At 40.4% G+C, this 18,711-nt stretch overlaps 1 long non-coding RNA gene across 1 annotated transcript; it reads right to left on the bottom strand.

Annotated features, from left to right (window-relative positions):
• Positions 1 to 11,884: 11,884 nt before the first annotated feature.
• On the bottom strand, positions 11,885 to 18,654 carry LOC123284580 (uncharacterized). Its single transcript, XR_011501841.1, has 3 exons — positions 17,958 to 18,654; positions 15,736 to 15,835; positions 11,885 to 12,682 (listed from the first exon to the last, which is right to left on the bottom strand). It is a non-coding gene; the product is annotated as an uncharacterized lncRNA (long non-coding RNA).
• Positions 18,655 to 18,711: the final 57 nt, after the last annotated feature.

An 18,711-nucleotide genomic window follows, 5' to 3' on the forward strand; every position in this document is an offset into this window, starting at 1 on the left:
AACATCTAGGTTATGAAAAAAAATCGCATAAATAAATGTAATAACATGGCTGTGACTAGTGCTATGAAAAAAGGAACGGGGAGCCTCAAATGACGGTGTTTGGCCGAGTCTGGAGGGCGAGGGGACGCCTCCCTGAAAGAGTCGTGCCTAGTCTGGGCACTGAGAGTCCAGTGACTGACAGCCAGCAGTCTGCGGCAATGCTACGTGCCGGGGACTGTTCGACGTGTTTTACAGATATCATTAACCCATTTAATCCTCACAACATTGCTTTAGGTTGGTTCTTTTATTACCCATCCTGTGATATTGTGACTTTTAATAAGAAATAGACATTTGGTCTTCGACCTCGTTTCTGGCACACAGCTCCTAAACCCTTGGGATTTCCTAGGTGATGAGAGTGATAAAGGTGTCTTTGCTGTGAATGAGGTGACTTTTGGACCCCACCTAAGGATGGGAACTGGGTGCCAGGAGAAGCAACCACGCGATTAGAGGGCTGGACCGTTCTGTCCTACCCCCCAACCTCTGGGGAAGGGAGAAGGGCTGGAGAGTGAGATCAATCGCCACTGCTGATGATTTAATCAATCATGCCTGTGTAATGAAGCAGCCATGAAAACTCAAAAGGACAGGGTTTCGAGAGCTTCCCGGTTGTAAACATGTGGAGGTGCCGGGAGAGTGACAACCTGGGGAGGCATAGAAGCTCCAGCCCTTTCCCTGTGCTTTGCTCTGTGTATGTCTTCCGTCTGGCTGTTCCTGAGCTATATTCTTTCACAATAAAATGATGATCTTGTAAGTAAAATATTTCTCTCAGTTCTGTGAGCCACTCTGGCAAATTAATCAAACTTGAACAGGGGGTCAGGGGAACCTCTGATTTATATCCGGTCCGTCAGAAGCACAGATGACAACCTGGACTTACGATTGGCATAGAGTTAGAGGCATAGGCATTGGAACCTATTTGTAGCTAGTCTGTCTGAAGCACAGGTCCAGAACATTCTGTGTCCCAAAGAGGAAATGTAGCCAGATAATAGGTTATAAATCTAAGTAATATTCACAACATTATGATTATGAGAATCCATGCTTAAAAGGATTACTTTTGTTTAGATTAAGATCTCAGCATCTTCACATTAAGCGTGGTGTTAAATACATTGAAGCTGGGAAGGTTTTCTGATATAGGCGGTGGAGGACCTTTTCTGCTCAGCAGCCTCTCCTTTGGCAGACCCTCACCCGTTCCATATTCATATTTTCAGTCCGCGTAAAGCATGTAGGACTGTCATGACAAGAAAAAGCAATCAAAATACTTCCAGATCATCAGAGATTTCCTATCTGGTCACTAGGAGGAAAGGGGATGTCTTCTTTTTCTGGAAAAATGACAGGTAAGATGAAGTAGATTTGAAGCCAACAATAGGCATCTTCTTATGGTATTCTTTTTCTGAGAATGAGGTCAGGCAGAGAAGGGCAATCTCAGTGATGGAGAGAGATAAAGAGTCCTAAGGACATCATTTCAACCCTTGTATCTACCTGTGCCTTAAAGCTCCAGCTCCACCACTGAAATTTCCACATATGCAAACCCAAAAAATACGTCTTGTACTTAAGCTTGTATGAGTTGAGTTTCTGTTGTTTGCAACCAAAAGGTCTTGACCCCTACATGGGGGTAGTACATAACATTTATTGCTATTATTATTTAACAATTATTCAGCACCAGCAATACATTGTACAATATAAAACATATGTTTAGCATCACAATTCCTATCATCTAGGAACTTATCATTTAAATTAGGTCATGAAAATGAGAAAGATATTCATTTGCCAGGATAGACAGTGAGGTAACCAGAAAGGGAAAGATTGCAATACCACACTGACCCCTGACCTGCTTTTCCTCAGACCTTGCCCTTACCTGTTTGGAGGACAATCTGCAGTAATTTTGCTAGAGTAAGTCAAGCATGAGAAGGTAGAATAGTGTCCAACAGGAGGAAAACTAAATTGCCACATCCTTATAAAACTAGAATTATACAGCAGTAAAAATAAATGAACCACAGCTTCACACATTCACATTGATGAATCTCAAAAACACAATGTTGAGTGATAAAACAATGTCAGAATACTATAAAAACATAAACACTTAACAATATACCGTAAGAAATATATACCTATATGGTAAAACTACAATGAAAAGTGAGGAAATGATAAGATCAATACTCAAATCAGTAGTGACCTTTGGTAGAGAGAGGGATGTGATTGGAGAGGGGTACACAGGTATTCTCAGGGCCATGGTTCATGTTGTGTTGCTTAATGTGGGGTTCTCACACTGGCACATTAGTTTCCATTGCTGCTGTAACAAATTACCACAAATTTAGTGGTTTCAAACAACACAAATTTACTATCGTACAGTTTTAAAGTTCAGAAGTCTGAAATGGGTCTAATGGGGCAAAAATCCAAGTGTTAGCAGAGCTGAGATCCTTCTAGGATCTAGGGGCAAATATGTTTTTCAGCTTTCCATCAACTAGAAGCTGCCACATTCCTTAATTTGTGGCCACATGGCTCCAACCTCTGCTTCTGTCATCCCATCTCCTCTGATTCTGGACCTTCCTGCCTCCCTCTTATAAAAGCCCCCGTGATTACACTGGACCCACATGGATAATCCAGGATAACCCCCCATCTCTAAGTCTTTAACTTAATCACAGCTGCAAAGTCCCTTTTGCCATATAAGGTAAGATATTTACATGTTCCAAGGATTATCATGTGGACATTTGGAGGGGGCATGACACATTATTCTTTGCATTTCTTATTTATATATTATATGATTTGTAGTGGACACTGTGGAGTGCCACTCAGTTGTCTGTTCAGACATAGGGCACTCATTCCCCAGCTTCTGGAATAATTAGCAGCTCACAGATCCCAGTTGAGTCCTCTCCGGGAATTACCCTTAACCAAAAACAGTCACCTCTCCCAGGGCCTTGTCCTTTCCACAGAAGCCGCCTGCATCCCATGACTGGCAGATACAGGAGTGTAAGGCCTGGTCTCCAGAGCTGCTCACCTGCTCCCTCCTCCCAATTTTACTTTCTTGCCTCCTCTTGTGGGTGTTGATCCCGAGAGCACGTCCCAATAAACTCCCTGAGCAGAAATCTCCCTCCCACAATGTATTTCCTGATCTAAGATAATATTATTTTGTAAAGACAAAATATTTCATGATTATTTAAAAAAATTTTAAAGACTACATAGGGTACTTAGCCAGGAGTAAAATAATTCAGAAACAAAAATATGATGAATTGGAGTAAAAAGAAACTGGAAGCACAAAGTCCAGTTTAGAATACTGTAGATATCTAGGGGTATTAAATGCTTGGAGTGAGGAGTTAGCAGTGGATTTTGAAAGAATTAGATCAATCCAACATTTCAAAATAAATTTTCAATAAGAATTAGCAACTGAACTGTTCAGGAAGGTCAAGGTTAACTCTCTGAAATCGGACTTTCAGATTTAGTTCCAACTCTGCTTCCTAACCCCTCTGGGTGTTGTTTTCTTACTATGAAATGAGGTAATTGGCTGCTAATTTCTAGTCTAAATAGTTCTAAAAGTCTTTTAATCCAGCTATAAGAAATGCAATTTATACCAATTAGAAGACCTGAAAAATGAGAGCAGGAGTAAACCAAACAATTTGACTTTGGAAAAAACACTGAATCTTTTGTTCTGATGGCTACCGGGTACTCAACACGGTCTCCACACTCTGAAAGAAAAAGCATGGAAGAGTCCAGCCTCCCATAGAGAGTGAGTGATAATTTAAAATCTGCATTTAAAAATATTTTCCTCCCTACTGACAAAAATCTGAACAGGTCCTGACTTTCGTATTTTACTTTGTGTAAATTTCAAATATAATGTAGTTAAAGAAGATTAACTCAATATACCTCCTTATCTATTACTCCATTTAAAATACAGCCATGCATTGCTTAATGACGGGGATGCGTGCTGAGAAACCCATTGTTAGGTGATTTTGTTGTTATGTGAACATCATAGCATGTACTTATACAAACCTGGATGGCATAGCCTACTACACACCTGCTCTCTATGGTATTCATCTTAGGAGACCACCATTGTATATGTGGTCTGTCCTTGATTGAAACATCGTTATGCAGCTAATGACTGTATTCGTGTCGTTTTGTAGGCCCATGAATGAATGGATATATTTATGTAATGCCCTATGTTAGAATAGTAGCTTTCATGTCTATTATGTTAATAGAAATAGCAAGTAAAATATTCTGTACTGTATATAGCTACAATCTATGCGCACAAGTGAAGATTTATATGGCTAGGGAAAATGCATTCTATGAACTGGCTGATGTTCCCTGCCATCACCCAGCCATTTGGTTTAGACTCAGCCCTGGCAGCACAGGTCTAAACCACCTCGCGCTCACGGATTGGAAAGAAGTCTACGGTGGAGTAAACACTCGTTCATCAGCAAGTGTGTACAGGCCAGGATGTGTGACAGACACTACGCTCGCATCTGGAAATCCAGCCTTGGCTTAAAACCCCAACACGGCTTTAGGATTCAGGAGGTACTTAGAACTAGAAAAATAACCAACCCAAAGCCTAAAAACCAACTGAAAGGCAAACCAGTCAACCAATCTCCCAAGATCAGGATAAGCACTGTTTCAGACCTGCGCTTTTGTTTCCCACATCCAGCTTGATGTTAGCCTCCCACAGCCACAAAGAAAAAATTGTCTCAAAATCATATTTAGGCCCAAATCATAACTTTGCCACACGTTAGTTTTGCGAACATGGATGACACCTAATTCTTTTAACTTCAGCTTTCTCATCTGTAAACCTAATTTCCCTCATTGAGAAAGAAAAATGAAATAAGCAATTGAAAGTACTTTAGGATTCTAAGGGCTATGCAACTGTGTTTGTGTTCTTGGCAGAGCTGGTGTTGATGGTGAGGGTGATAGTGTTACCACCATATCCGTAATTATTAGAAGAAAAAGAAAATGATACAATAGCAGCGTGAAAGAGGAGGCTGGTGGCATGCTTCCTTTCCACTCAGTAAATGACTTGCAAAGGCAATCACATTAGAAATAGTATTAATACTGGTCTTAGAGAGAAATCAATCCACCTTCTAGGCAACCATCCTATTTAACCAGTGACCCTAGCCCTTCTTCCCAGATTTGAAATCCATAAAACATGTCAATCCCATAGGAAACAGTGAACCAAGCTATATGCCCATTCTCATAGGTACCAGACCAACAACTAAAAACTCCAAATCGTTAACTTGATCTTCTCAAGATTGTGTTTCTGATAATTGCAGGAAAGTGCTAGGGACGAGTTCATCGCCTCTCTTCTTGCTAATGGTTCTTGTCAAGGCCATTGGTTCAAAAGCATAACAGATTATAGAAAAGGAGGAGAGGAGAGGCTAACTTAGAATATTATAAACGACAGGAGGTTAGCTGTCAGTAACCTGAATTCAAATGCTCGCTCTTCCACGAATTAACAGTTTTACTCTGTATGAGCCACTTTGCCTGACTGAGCTGCTATGGCTACAAATGAATTCGTTGTTCACTAGTTTGTTGATTCAACAAAGGTTTCGTGATCATATAGTAAGTTCCAGGCAGGGCATTAGTTGCCGGGGATGCAGTGGTGAGCAAGTGCAGATACAGTGCCTACCCTCGTGGAGTTAGCACTAAAACCTGCTTCACTGGATTAATGTGAGAATGAAATAAGTTCATACACTTGGAAAGACTTGGAAGTATTTCATTGCAATGGACTACAGGTAGAATCCAAAAGGCCTTAGGGCCACCACTCTTTAATTGTTTAATTTTTGAAGCATTTAGGGAAGTACAGAGGATAACATAAACCTGTACGCCCCCATCCTTCGGTCCTGGCCAATCTTACCATTTTGCCTATTTTTTTTTTTTCTCTCCTTTTCTTCTACTTTTTCCTAATCTTACTTCCCTTCTTCCTTCCCGAGATGTAGGGACTATCCTGAATGTTGTGCTTATCATTCCTTTGTGGTTTAAAAAAAAAAAAAAAAACATTTACTACACAAACCAGTACCTGTAAGGCAGTGCTAGGTAGACTGGAATTCCAGATAAATTGTATTACACTGTACATATCATTCTGCAGCTTGTTTTATTTCATTAAAATTTTTCTTGGAGATTTAAAAAAATATCATTATAGTACTCGTTCATGCATTTTTCAGTGCTGTAGAGAAAGGCTTGGAAAACTTTTTCTGTAAAAGACCAGATAGAAAATATTTTAGGTTGAGTGGGCCATATGGTCTTGCAACAACTGCTCCACTGTTGTGGAAAAAAGTAGACACAGACGACACATGATAAATGAGGATGGCCATGTTCCAATAAAACTTTATTTACAAAAACAGGCAGCTGCAGGCTAGAGCTTGCCCACCGATGCTGTAGAGCAGTGGTTTCAACCCTGACAGAACATTAGTATTACCTGGGATGCTTTTTTGAAATACCCATGCTGGGTCCTGAGACTAGACTGGCTAAATCACATCTCTCAAGGCGGCCCCTGACACTGGTGGCTTTTTTTTTCTCCCTTTGGTGGTGATAATTCTATTACCCAAATGTGTTACTATATCTTTACAGTGATGCCCGGCAAAGAGCAAGCACTATATAATTTAGCTCTCATTTTTATTATAAACACAGATGTTGTGTGTCTGTGATGGAGGATGCAAGCTGGGTTTTAACAAAGTCATCCCATTAAATAAAACCGAAAATCAGCTGGAAAATGAAAAGGGCATCCTCTGGCTCCAAACCATCCATATAGGTCTGCCCATCCTCCACGGCCTCATGTTTGTCATAGAATGCTTTCTGTGCTAGAAGAACTTGCAGCATCTGCCCAGGGTCAAAGGTTACTGCTATCAACTGATTTCTCTCTTTCTCCACGGCTTTCTCAGAGTCAAGGTCCTAAGGAGGTTACAGTTCCCACAAGTGGCCATTCAACGGTGAATCCGAATGTGTGTCAGGCTGTAGCAAGTGGCCACAGCACTGGGGAGGGAGCCAGACTGGTACGGGGCTTTTGCTCCCCAGGGCACAAGTACTGCTACCAGGGGGATCAAGGCCCATTTTGGCCAGGAGAACATCGTAGAATGGGAGCTAGCACACGGGCTACACAGCAACCTGGCGTGCAGGCCTGTAGGGTGGCAGGCACCAGCACACACCCTCAGTGGTGCCCGAATGTTCCCCCCCTCCCCCCACCAGGGCCAGGTCATAGGCTCAGGCAAGGAAAAGGTGGGTCCTTTGGGGGACATCCAATGGCAGTGCCTGGGTGGCAGGATTTGGCAGACAGGCAGAGCCCAACCAGTCAAAATAGACACCAATCACAGGGCCAGAACAAGGTCCTGAGAGCCTCTTTCCGTGCCAGGCATTAACCTTCAGTTGCTGGACTTTAGAGAGATGGGAGGGAGGGTCCTAAGGGACACCCAGAGGGGTTGGGGCAGCAGCTATTTACCAACCAGTGTGAAAGGATTCCAATATCTTGACCATAGTAAAGGCCAAAGTTGTGTGACTTTCTAGATAGCAGATATGACAGATACCTTTATTTTGCTCTCACTATAAAAGAATATTTTAGCTGGGTATTGGTTTATTTTCTGTCAGCACTTTGAATATATTACTCCATGGTCCTCTGTTGTTTTTCTCTGTGTATGTGTGAAGAAGATTGGCCCCGAGCTAACATGTGTTGACTTTCTTCCTCTATTTTATATGGGATGCTACAGCAGAGTGGCTTGATGAGCGGTGCTAGGTCCACACCTGGGATCTGAACCTGTGAACCCCAGGCCGCCGAAACTCAACCACTCCACTACCGGGCGAGCCCCCACGGTCTTCTGGTTTGTACTGTTGCTGTTGAGAGTCTGTTGAGGGTCATCACTCCTATAAATATACTATATTTCTTCTCTTGGTTTCTTTTTAAGATCTTTATGACTTGGATGTTTTTCAGTTTTCATATGATGTGTCTAGATATGGATTTCTTTTTATTTATTTTCCTCAAGAATTGTATTTTCCGAATCTGAGGATTCATATCTTATCAAGTATTGATGATACTTCAGATATTATCTTTTTGAATATTTCCAAACCCTATTCTTTCTTGCTTCTCCTTCTTGAACTCCTATTATACCTGACCACTTGATATCCCAGTCTATTAAACTCTCTTTCATATTGCCTCCTTATATAGTAAATTCTGGGCAACTTTCTCAGAATTTCTTATTAGTTCATAAATTCTCTTTTAAAAAATGATTTTATTTGTATCAAGGTAATACATGCAAATGGTTTAAAATATCAAAGAGGCAAGAACTTTAACTTTTTTTACTGATTCCTTTAGTCATAACTTTCATATCACTAAATAACATGCTTTTATTGCCAGTTGTAGATTTTTCAGATATAGGTATTATTTCTGTTATCTATTGCTGCATAACAAACCACCCCAAAATTTAGTGGCTTAAAACAATTTATTATTCCTCACAATTCTGTGAGGTGACAGGGTGGTTCTTCTGCTTCACATGATATCAGCTAAGATGTTGGAGCACTGGAAGGCCTGGATGACCTCACTCACATAGCTGGCCCTTGGTCCCAGCTGCCAGCGGGGAGCTCAGCTGGAGCTGGGAGCCAGGGCACTCCAGCAATCCTCCCCACGGTCTCCCCAGCCTGGCAGCGGGACTCGCAGAGCCAATTATTAGGTACATGCACAAGTTGGGATTATTGTCTTCTTGATTAATTTATCAGCTTATCATAATAAAACATCCCTCTTTATCACTGGTAGTCCTTGTATCAACATCTAATTTGTTTCACATTAATATAATCACACTGGCTCTACGATTATGATTAGTGTTTGTATCATTGTATCTTTTTCATCCTTAGTTCAAAGTGCATGTCTTGTGAATAACATACAGTGAGGTTTTTTTTTTAATCCAGTTTGAATAAAAGTTCCTACCTTTTAATTGATATGCTTAGCCCATTTACTTTTTTTTTTTTTTGAGGAAGATTAGCCCTCAGCTAACTACTGCCAATCCTCCTCTTTTTGCTGAGGAAGACTGGCCCTGAGCTAACATCCATGCCCATCTTCCTCTACTTTATATGTGGGACACCTACCACAGCATGGCTTTTGCCAAGCAGTGCCATGTCCGCACCCGGAATCCGAACCAGCAAACCCCAGGCCGCTGAGAAGCAGAACGTGTGCACTTAACCACTATGCCACCAGGCCAGCCCCAGCCCATTTACCTTTAAGGTGATTATTTATATGTTTGGTTGAAATCTACCATCTTGTAATTTGTTTTTCATTTATCTCATCAGTCCTTCCTTCTGTTTTTTCTCGTCTTCTGCAACTCTTTTGGATTGAGTTCTTTGTTTACTTCCTTTTACCTTTTCTATTTGTGTGTGTGTATTTCCTTTGTTGTGTGTCTTTTAGTGATTGCTCTAAGGCAGTGGTTCTCAACAGGGGGCAGTATTGACACCCAGGGGACACTGGCAATGTCTGAAGAAATTTTTGGTTGTCACAGTGTGGAAGTGGGGATGACTAGCATCTAGTGGGTAGAGGCCAATGATGCCATAAACATCCTACAATGCACAAGACAGGCCCCCATGACAAGAATTATCTGGCTCAATATGTCAATAATGCTGAGATTAAGAAATCCTGCTTTAGGGATTACTATATTCATCCTTAATTTACCATAGACTATCTTGAAATTACATTAAACCACTTCTCTGCTAATATAAGAATCTTACAACTGTATATTTCAACTTCTCCCTTCCTTTGTGCCGTTATTATCACATATTTTATTTGTACAAGCTACAACTCCCACAGTACGTGGTTGTTCTATTTGCTTTATAAGGTCACTTGTTCTTTTAAAATTTTTAAGAAAAAAATAGTGGTTTATATTTATCCACATTTCTAGTGCTCTTCATTCTTCCCTATAAATCTGAATGTCCATCTGGTATCATTTTCATGCAGCCTGATGAGCTTCCTGTAGTATTTTTGTAATAAAAATTTGTGGCATTGAACTCTCTCAGTTTGTGTTTATCAGAAAATGTCCTTATTTGCCTTATTTTGGACAGATATGTTCCCTAAATATAGAATTCTAGGTTGACAGTTTTTTCCTCTTTCAGTGCTTTATAGATATTCCAGTGGCTTGTGTTTGTTCTGAGAAGTCAGAGGAAGTCCTTATTGTTGTCCTCCTGTAGTGAGTCGGTTATTTTGCCTGATGTTTTTGGGGTTTTTTATTTTTAGATTTTCTCTTTATCTTTGGTTTCCAGCAATTTGACTATGACATGCCTAGGTGTGGATTCTTTGTGCTTATCCCGTTTAGGGTTTGTTGAGTTTTTTCGGATCTGTGGTTTGATGTTTTTCATCAAATGTAAATAGTGTTTTTGCCATTATTTCTTCTTTAAATACTTTTTTTTTCTACCCAATTCTCTCAATCCCCACTCCTTCCCCCCCAAATTTTGGACCTCAAGCACAAATGTGTTGAACCATGTGATATTATCTCACAGGCAGTTGACACTCTGATTTTTTTTTCTAATCCTTTCCTCTTCAGGTTAGTTAATTTCTACTGAACTATTTTCAAGTTCACTAATCTTTTCTTCTGAACTATAAATCTGCTTTTAAGCTCAACTGATACATTTTTAAATTTTTGATATTGTATTTTTCAATACAATTTTTAGTCCTAAAATCTGCTTACTTCTTTTTGATGTTTCTCTTTCTCTTCTGAAATGCTACGTCTTCACCTGTTATATCCATGTTTTCTTGTATATGCTTTTACATTTTATAATGGTTGCGTTAAAGTTCCTGTTAATGGAGTCTAATAGCTGAGTCATCTCTACGTCTACTTTTATTGACTAATCTTTTTCTTGATTATGGTCTCATTTTTCTGCTTATTTTCATGTCCATTAAAAAATTAATTTATAGACATTTATGTAAAACAATAATGAAAACTTAAGTGTAATTTTTGCTTTGTTCTGATTATTCCCAGAGAGTACAAGCCCTTTCCTCAGTTAGGGCAAGGGTGACTATTCAGATTCTTCCAAAAGTCACTTTGAACAGAGTCAAGTGACAAATAAAAATGGCAAGCAATAGGATATATTGGAGTATACGAGGAAGCCATTTGGTATAAACCTAATTCGGCCTGACTTTGTTTTTTCCAAAAGGGCCTGACTGTGGCCATTGAGCATGCATTGTATATCTGCTTAGACATTTTGAGATGAAGATGCAACTTCCCTCCCCCTCCCAACGTTGGCATCTCCTTAAAGATTAAGCATCTTTCTTTAGGCTGGGAACTGATTGCAGCACTCATCTGTGACCGCCCAGCTCGAGGCAATGGACCTGCCACCCTGCGGGCTTCACTTAGACAGCAGGCCTATCTGCTGTTTCCATCAGTCGCTGTGGTGACAGAGCAGCCTCGTGACTATTGTAAAAGAGACGTTTCAATCATATGTGAAACATACTCTTTGAGGGTATAAAACCACCCTGTATACCCCCACTTCTTTGGAGTGCTCTGTTCCTTTGCAGAAAGACTCTCCTGGGTTATAATCCTCAGATTTAAGCTCAGAATAAACTCACCCAAATTTTCATTTATGGATTGGTTATGGATTATTTTCATCGACACAAGTCACACTTGGTTTTTTAGCTTTAATTCACCCATAATTAGCCTAACTACCAACGCATTAACTCTGTCTTTAATTTTTTAAAAATCTGAGGTGGGAGGAGGTTGGGTTACCTTCAGATAATTTTGGCTCATCGTTAGACTCAACTCTGATAGGGCCCACAATCCAAGCACTGTGAGGATGCAGAGGAATATGCGTTCAATCTCTATGTCCAGGCTTTCCTCCACTGCTGCTTTCTTGGCAATATTTGGGTGTGAGTGGTATACATGGAGGGGAGAATTGTCAAGGTGAGTAATTTATTTTCAAATCTGGAGCTTATTCTGGTTATTTATTGTTCCATCATGTTACCCCAAATTTAGCAGTTTAAACATTTGAAATGAAGACATTTAAATTGAAATAAAACAATACTATTTGAAACAAAAATATTTTAGTACATTCAGGGATTATGTGGATCAGACTGAAGGTGACACAATGGCAGGGAGCAGGAATCCTCTAGAGGTGGCTCCAATGACACGCCTGCTGGTTGATCCTGACTGCTGGCTGGGAACTCAGCTTGGGATGATCCAGAACACCTCCACATGACCCTTCCTCACAGCACAGCAGCAGTGGATTCCTTACATTGCAGTCAGGGTTGCAAAGTCATGTCTCCCAAGAGGGCCAGGCAGAAGCTGTATCACCTTTTATGACTTGGCCTCAGAATTCACATATCATTATTTCCGCCATTGTCACAAACTTGACCAGATTCAAAGCAAGGATCATGGACAATACCATTCGATGGGAGGGAGGCAAATGTCACATTTTTGGAAAAAGAATGTAGGATGGGAGATACTATTAAGGCCATTTTTGGAAAACTCAATCTACTGCAGTCTTCTTCCAGATTCCAGTGCATCCCACAAGCCCACAGGCTGTCTACATCTTGGTTGGTTTCTCCTCATCTCCATCTTTGGCAGGCTAATTCTCCAGCTGCCCATATTTAGTCCAGGTGCCTACCCCAGTAGAAAACTGCTGAGTCTTTCTGTTCATTCATGAATGCCTCATTTCTCTCTAAAAATCAGTTCATCCAGGCTTTCTTTTCTTCATCCCTTCTTGCTAACTGTATAGAAAAATATGATTTCAATTTTATTGAGGTTTTTTTTGTTGTTACCACGTGTCTTTCATGTCCTTCCGCATCTTAACTGGAAGCAGAAATCTCTCCACTAATGCTTAATTTCAATGTCTTTTTCATTCCTATTAGTCGTTTTATTTTAACTAACTATTCTTTTGTATTTCCTTGCTTTCTTTTTTATGACCTTAACTATTTTAAACATGCTTATTTTACAGTGTCTATCTGACTCTATTTTCACTCTTCCTGTGTCTGCCTGTGTCATGGTAGTTTGTTTGTAATATGTGATTGCAGGTTCATTTTCAGTTTGGTCTTATATCTATAGGAATCTTGTGCAACCAAGATGGAAGGTATATTCCCCCCTAGAGTGAATTTGTTCTTGCTTTGCAAGACATCTCAAGGGCATCATTGCCTCAACCACTTTCTGTGTTAATTTCTCAGCCTGCGGTTCCAAGACTCTGAGGCTATTGTAAATTCCAACTCCTTAACTAGAAAGAAGACAAGCCTTTTTTTCTAACCTAGATCACATCAATATTAACAATCCTTTTTAACTCCTGTCCTCTTTGCCCTGCTTTCTGATGCTAGAACTGGATTCTGCAGACTATCTTTCCCCTTTCCTGGCAGGTTCTATGTTGGGATCTTCCAATAACGGTACTGGAGAAACACTGCCAGGCTGGAAGAAGCAATTTATTCTTTTTCTGCTGTTCTGTTCTCCATATGGTGGCAAGTGGATCAGCAGGAAGGAGTCCTGGCAGTGTCTACCACAGTGGCCACACCCCTCCAGCTTCAGTGGTGACTGCCCCTACCCCTAGAGGTGGGTTTGAGGGTGGGCATCTTTCCACCTAGCTTCTCCTTTACCACAGTGAAGGGGCAGCCTGTTTCTATGTCTTCCACCCTGTCCTCAGAGGTCTCAGTGTCTACCTTGTAGGGCCTTCCTCTAAATGTCTAAATTCCTTCCCTGTTCACTTTTCCTCAGTCCCAGGCTGGTGGCTGCCCCCTGCAGTAGCTATATCTGTTAGACCTTAGAGTTTCCTTCTAGCATTAACCACTACTTACCTCCTTAATGACTCCTTGTGTTAAATTTTCCCTGTTCACATTACTAGTGCGGTTTCTGACCAGGAAAGAGAGATCTGGAACAAACTCCACCAGGTGGAAACACTCCTTATTAATCATATAACTGTTCTTATTAATCTCTGTCTTTGTGAAATGTAAATATTGGGTGAGCCAATAAGGAAGCAAATCACTTAGTGTGTATTGTACTCTGTGATACTGACCAATTAACAAAGATCATCACACTCCCAAAGGTCAGAATAAATGGGGCACTGGTGATTGAGCCAAAAATTAAGTAATTTCCCCTTCTACATTCCCCTTTATCTTTAAGCACGTCTTTGCATGCCTTTGTTCTTGGAAAATCACTTAAATGGTCCCTTTAGCTTTTTAGTTACACAAATGTAAAGTAAAGGACCAATGCAGAAATCAAGCCATTTGCCAGCAGTAATTTTAAGGAGCTAAACCACTCTGTACAATAGTGCAAAGGTTCTTTGCATTGCAGGCAGAGTTGGTTCATTTGGACTTTTTTTTTTTGGAGAAATGTTTGTTTTTTAAGTAGGAAGTTAAGCCGTGATGTGCCCAGAGTGTTACTTACTCTTATGGCAGTATGCTTGTGTTTAAGGCATTGTTGAGCACTAACGAGGCTTGGTGCACTCACCTCTTGACTTCGCAAAGAGGTAAATATGTACAAAAGAGCTAGGCAATGCTGGGTCAAGTGAAACCTGGACCGTACTATTGGTCTTTCACACAGTATTACTTAAGGCTGAATAAATAAGACTTTAGGAACGATAATGACACTGAATTATTGTGTCATGATGAGATTGTTCTATTGGTTCCCAGGACAAACATCCTAGGTGGTAGGCGGTGAGGTCTCCCCTCCCCATAAGTCAGTGGATATTCTCATTTCCAACCATCCTGGAAAGAGGCAGACGGTGGGACAGAAGGGCGTGAGAGCTGGAGAGCTCTTTCCTCTACGTAGGCCCACTTTCACAGAACCCGACTTCAAGTAGCAGAGTGGAGTGCACCTGAGTGCACGTCTAAGAGGTAGAATTCTGAAAAAGCTAGTGTTTTTCACAGGATGCAAGGGATGGACTACAAAGCAAAGAATAATTTGGTGATGAAAATCCCCGTCAGTCTGTGGATAATAAAAGCTAATATTTATATTACATTTATGGTATTATAGATAATTATAGCATAGTATATATAATACATTATAGGAATTATACTGTAACAATATTACACTAAGAACTTGCTTTTATATTATACTAAGCACTTGATTAAGTGTTTAATCATTTATCCTGACAACAAAGCCATAGGTAAACGTTATTATTGTCTCATTATCTCCATGCTACAGTGGTCACATCTAGCATCCTGCGCAAATTTTGGTAATCTAAACTATGCTCCAATAAATTAAAAGGATGAGTCTATGTCCATGTTTGGACCAGTGTGATCATGGAGGGCACAGAATTCTTCCCCTAGCGGGGGCCCCCTAACCACTAGAATATGAGAGTAGCAATTGATTTCAAAACAACCCAAAGTGACTACTAGCTGACATAGAAGGAGTTCTAAGCAAAGAGATTCAAATTTGGACCCACATAATCTAGAAGACAGTTGGAGGTACGGATTGCATGCTGATTGACTCCAGAGCACCTATGAGAAAAACTCTTCCTTTGACTTCAGAATAAACTACTAGAGAGAAGGGAACTATGAAAGGGATGGGGAAGGAGAAAGGGCCTGTTACCCGAAGGTGGGCAGGTGGGGTCTCTCTAGCTAGCTGATGTTAAGAGGCCATGACTGTTGACAAACTGTGTGTCTCTCACTGGTATATTGAATATTCGGCCTGGCCCACTGCCATATAAATGGATGCTCTGCATGTAATGAATTAAACACTCAAGTCTTATCAGAATACACTTGACTATTGTCTTCACTGATTTCATATCCATGCCCAAGTGTAGAGTTGGGAAGCAATACTGTACCACAGCAGGAGCACATGCCTTGCTCTCAGGAGACCAGAGTTTTCTTCATTTTACGCCTTTAATTCATTGTATGACCTTGGGCAAATCATGCAATTCTTCTAGGAGTCTTCTTTTTCACCTGCAAAATGAAGGAGTTCATCTGCCTTACAAACATCTCTTCCAGTTATGGGATTTCTTCCCACTAATTCTGACTGATAGCAGATCATCACTCAACTGAATGTACAAAAAATGTTAAAGCTACATTACAACGAAGATAAGATTCTTGATGTCAATTTGGTGAAATACTGCAGGATAAATTCCAATAACTCTTAATATCAGCTCAGGAATTTAACACATTTCTAGAAAAAAATTAAGTAGCTCAACTCAATTTATTATAATCTACATTCAAGTTCTCATCACTTTCTAAATGTCTGCATTTGCTATCACACTTAACTGAACTGGCTATCAATTAATCCTTTCTGTTGATAGGCCAGATTAACAAATACTTTTTTCTGAATACAGAAGTATTAAATGGGGGCTGGCCCTATGGCCGAGTGGTTAAATTCATGCACTCCGCTTCAGTAGCCCAGGGTTTTGCCAGTTGGGATCCTGGGCACAGATCTAGCACCACTCATCAAGCCATGCTGAGGCAGTGTGCTACATGCCACAACTAGAAGGACCCACAACTAAAATATACAACTACGTACTAGGGGTCTTTGGGGAGAAGGAAAAATTTAAAAATTAAACAAAAATTTTTTTAAAAAAAGTATTAAATGATCATCGTAAAAAAAATTGAGAAAACAGATAAGTATAAGAAAAAATCTCCCCAAATCCACATCTTGAGATAATTACTGTTAATATTTTGATATTTACCATCTAGCCTTTATTTTCTCCTAGGAATATGTGAAAGAAAACTGTATATGTATATGTAAGAATGTAGATGCTTTGTTTTAAACATGATTTGGAACACATAATGTATATAATTTTCTACCTGATTTTTTTCACACAACATTATTCAGCAGCATTTTGATATGTTATTAAAGTTTTTTCAAAAAACATTTGATGGTTATATAATATTTATAAGAATATAGCAGCAAATTTAACCATCCTTCAATTTTTGAGCATTTAGTTTGTTTCTGATTCTTGATAAATATTTCCAAATGACTTTTCAGAATGAGTTTCTCCCCAACAGTTCAGAATAGAATTTCACTGGACCCTCGCACTGGTTCCAAGCAAAGACTGAACATTTCATTGGTAAATTTTTGTCAATCTGACAAGTGAACGACTTCTCATTGTGTTTTGATTTGCATTGTTTTGATTCATAAAGTCAATTTTTTAATCATTTGTATTGATTCTGAGGATTATTAATATCCTTAACTCAGATCAGATTTACTTTTAATAAAGGTTTATAAGAATGCCTAAAAGAAAATGCCCATCAAGTGTGTACAGTTGCATTTTTTAAATTAAGCTTTTTCTTTTGAGATAATTCTGTCAAATGCAGTTGTAAAAAATAATATAGAGAAGTCACCATATGTACCCTTTACCCAGTTTCCCCCAATGATACCATCTTGCAAAACTATAGTGCAATATCACAAACAGGATATTGACATTGATACAACCAAGATAACAGGTTTCCCATCACCAAAAGGATCCATCCCCCACTCCCTGACCCCTGGCAACCACATGATCTATCATTTCTGGATATAATTTTGTCATTTCTAGAATGTTATATAAATGGAATTATAGAATATGTTAGCTTTTCCATTCAGTATAATTTCCTGCAGATTCATTTAAGGCGAGTGTGGATAGTATGTATGTTCTTTTTGTTGCTGAATAGTGTTCCATAGGATGACTATCCACAGGATTCTTTAAAAATTATAGTTGAATTTTAAAGACCATTTCATGAATATATTTGCCTAATTCCAGGGACTCAAAGGGGGAAAGGAAACAAAGTCATTATTCAGGAAGTCATTCAGTCATTCCACCAACATTCAGGTTGCAGACTACTAGGCCAAAGGTATCCCTACGCACTTGATTACAAAAACGACTAACACCCAAATAAGGTCAAAATTACCTAAGTAGCAGTGCTAAGATTGAAACCCAGGTCGGTCTAGATTTCAGGAAGCAAGAAAATGAGTAGCCCAATGAACACTTTATCGTTAATAACAATTTTCTAAAATGTAACAATTTTCCTAGGTTAAGGAACACAGGCTAAAGATGGACATATCTGGTTAGTAAACCAAAGCATCCCATCTACTTACTGGACTAGGCGTTTACTAATCCACGCCTTATACCTGATTTTAAGGCCAGCTACACACAAAAACCGAGATTTACAGGAGCGCTTGAGGAGGGCGCCGAAGACCAAGACGCGTCAGAGTAGCTCTCTCCTCCATCTGCCACGGTTCTGGGCAGCGCGCTTGGACTGGTAATGCTGGTGTCCCTGAAAAACCCTAGCTGTCTCATTTCTTCTGGACCTCAACCCCCCATCCTAAATTATCTGAAGATACGACTTTAAGCAAAACAAAATGAGGCCAGTACGGCACCATTAATAAGTCTCCCTACAACACTGACAGTTTGGGGATTGAAACGCAAACTAGAAGCCGGAGGAGAACAAATTCTCGGTGCGTTCAAAACAACTTCCATCGGTCCCTGACTCTATCTGCCACTTAGGTGCCGTATTAACGAAATCCAAGCGCACGCCGCCCAGAAAGCGCCCTTCACACCCAATGACTCCCGGCCCGGGGCTCCAGGTGAGCCGCTCACAAGCCTCCGGTACGGGCTCGAAGGCTGAGCCCTGACGGTGCGACACCAGTGACGCTCGGGACACAGCGGCGCGAACTGCAAGGAGAAAAGGAGATTTCCCAGCCGGGTCAAGGTCCAACAAAACACACGCCCACACCCGGGAAGCAGCCCGCTGCAGGGACCGGGGCTGACCCCGCAGCTGGCGGAAGTGACGTCAGGCCCAGTCGCCGGAGGAGGCGGGGCCGCCGGGGGCGCGCCCTATGGGGGCCCCGG

The sequence above is a fragment of the Equus asinus genome, chromosome 3 (assembly GCF_041296235.1).
Source record: "Equus asinus isolate D_3611 breed Donkey chromosome 3, EquAss-T2T_v2, whole genome shotgun sequence".
Classification (NCBI taxonomy): domain Eukaryota; kingdom Metazoa; phylum Chordata; class Mammalia; order Perissodactyla; family Equidae; genus Equus; species Equus asinus.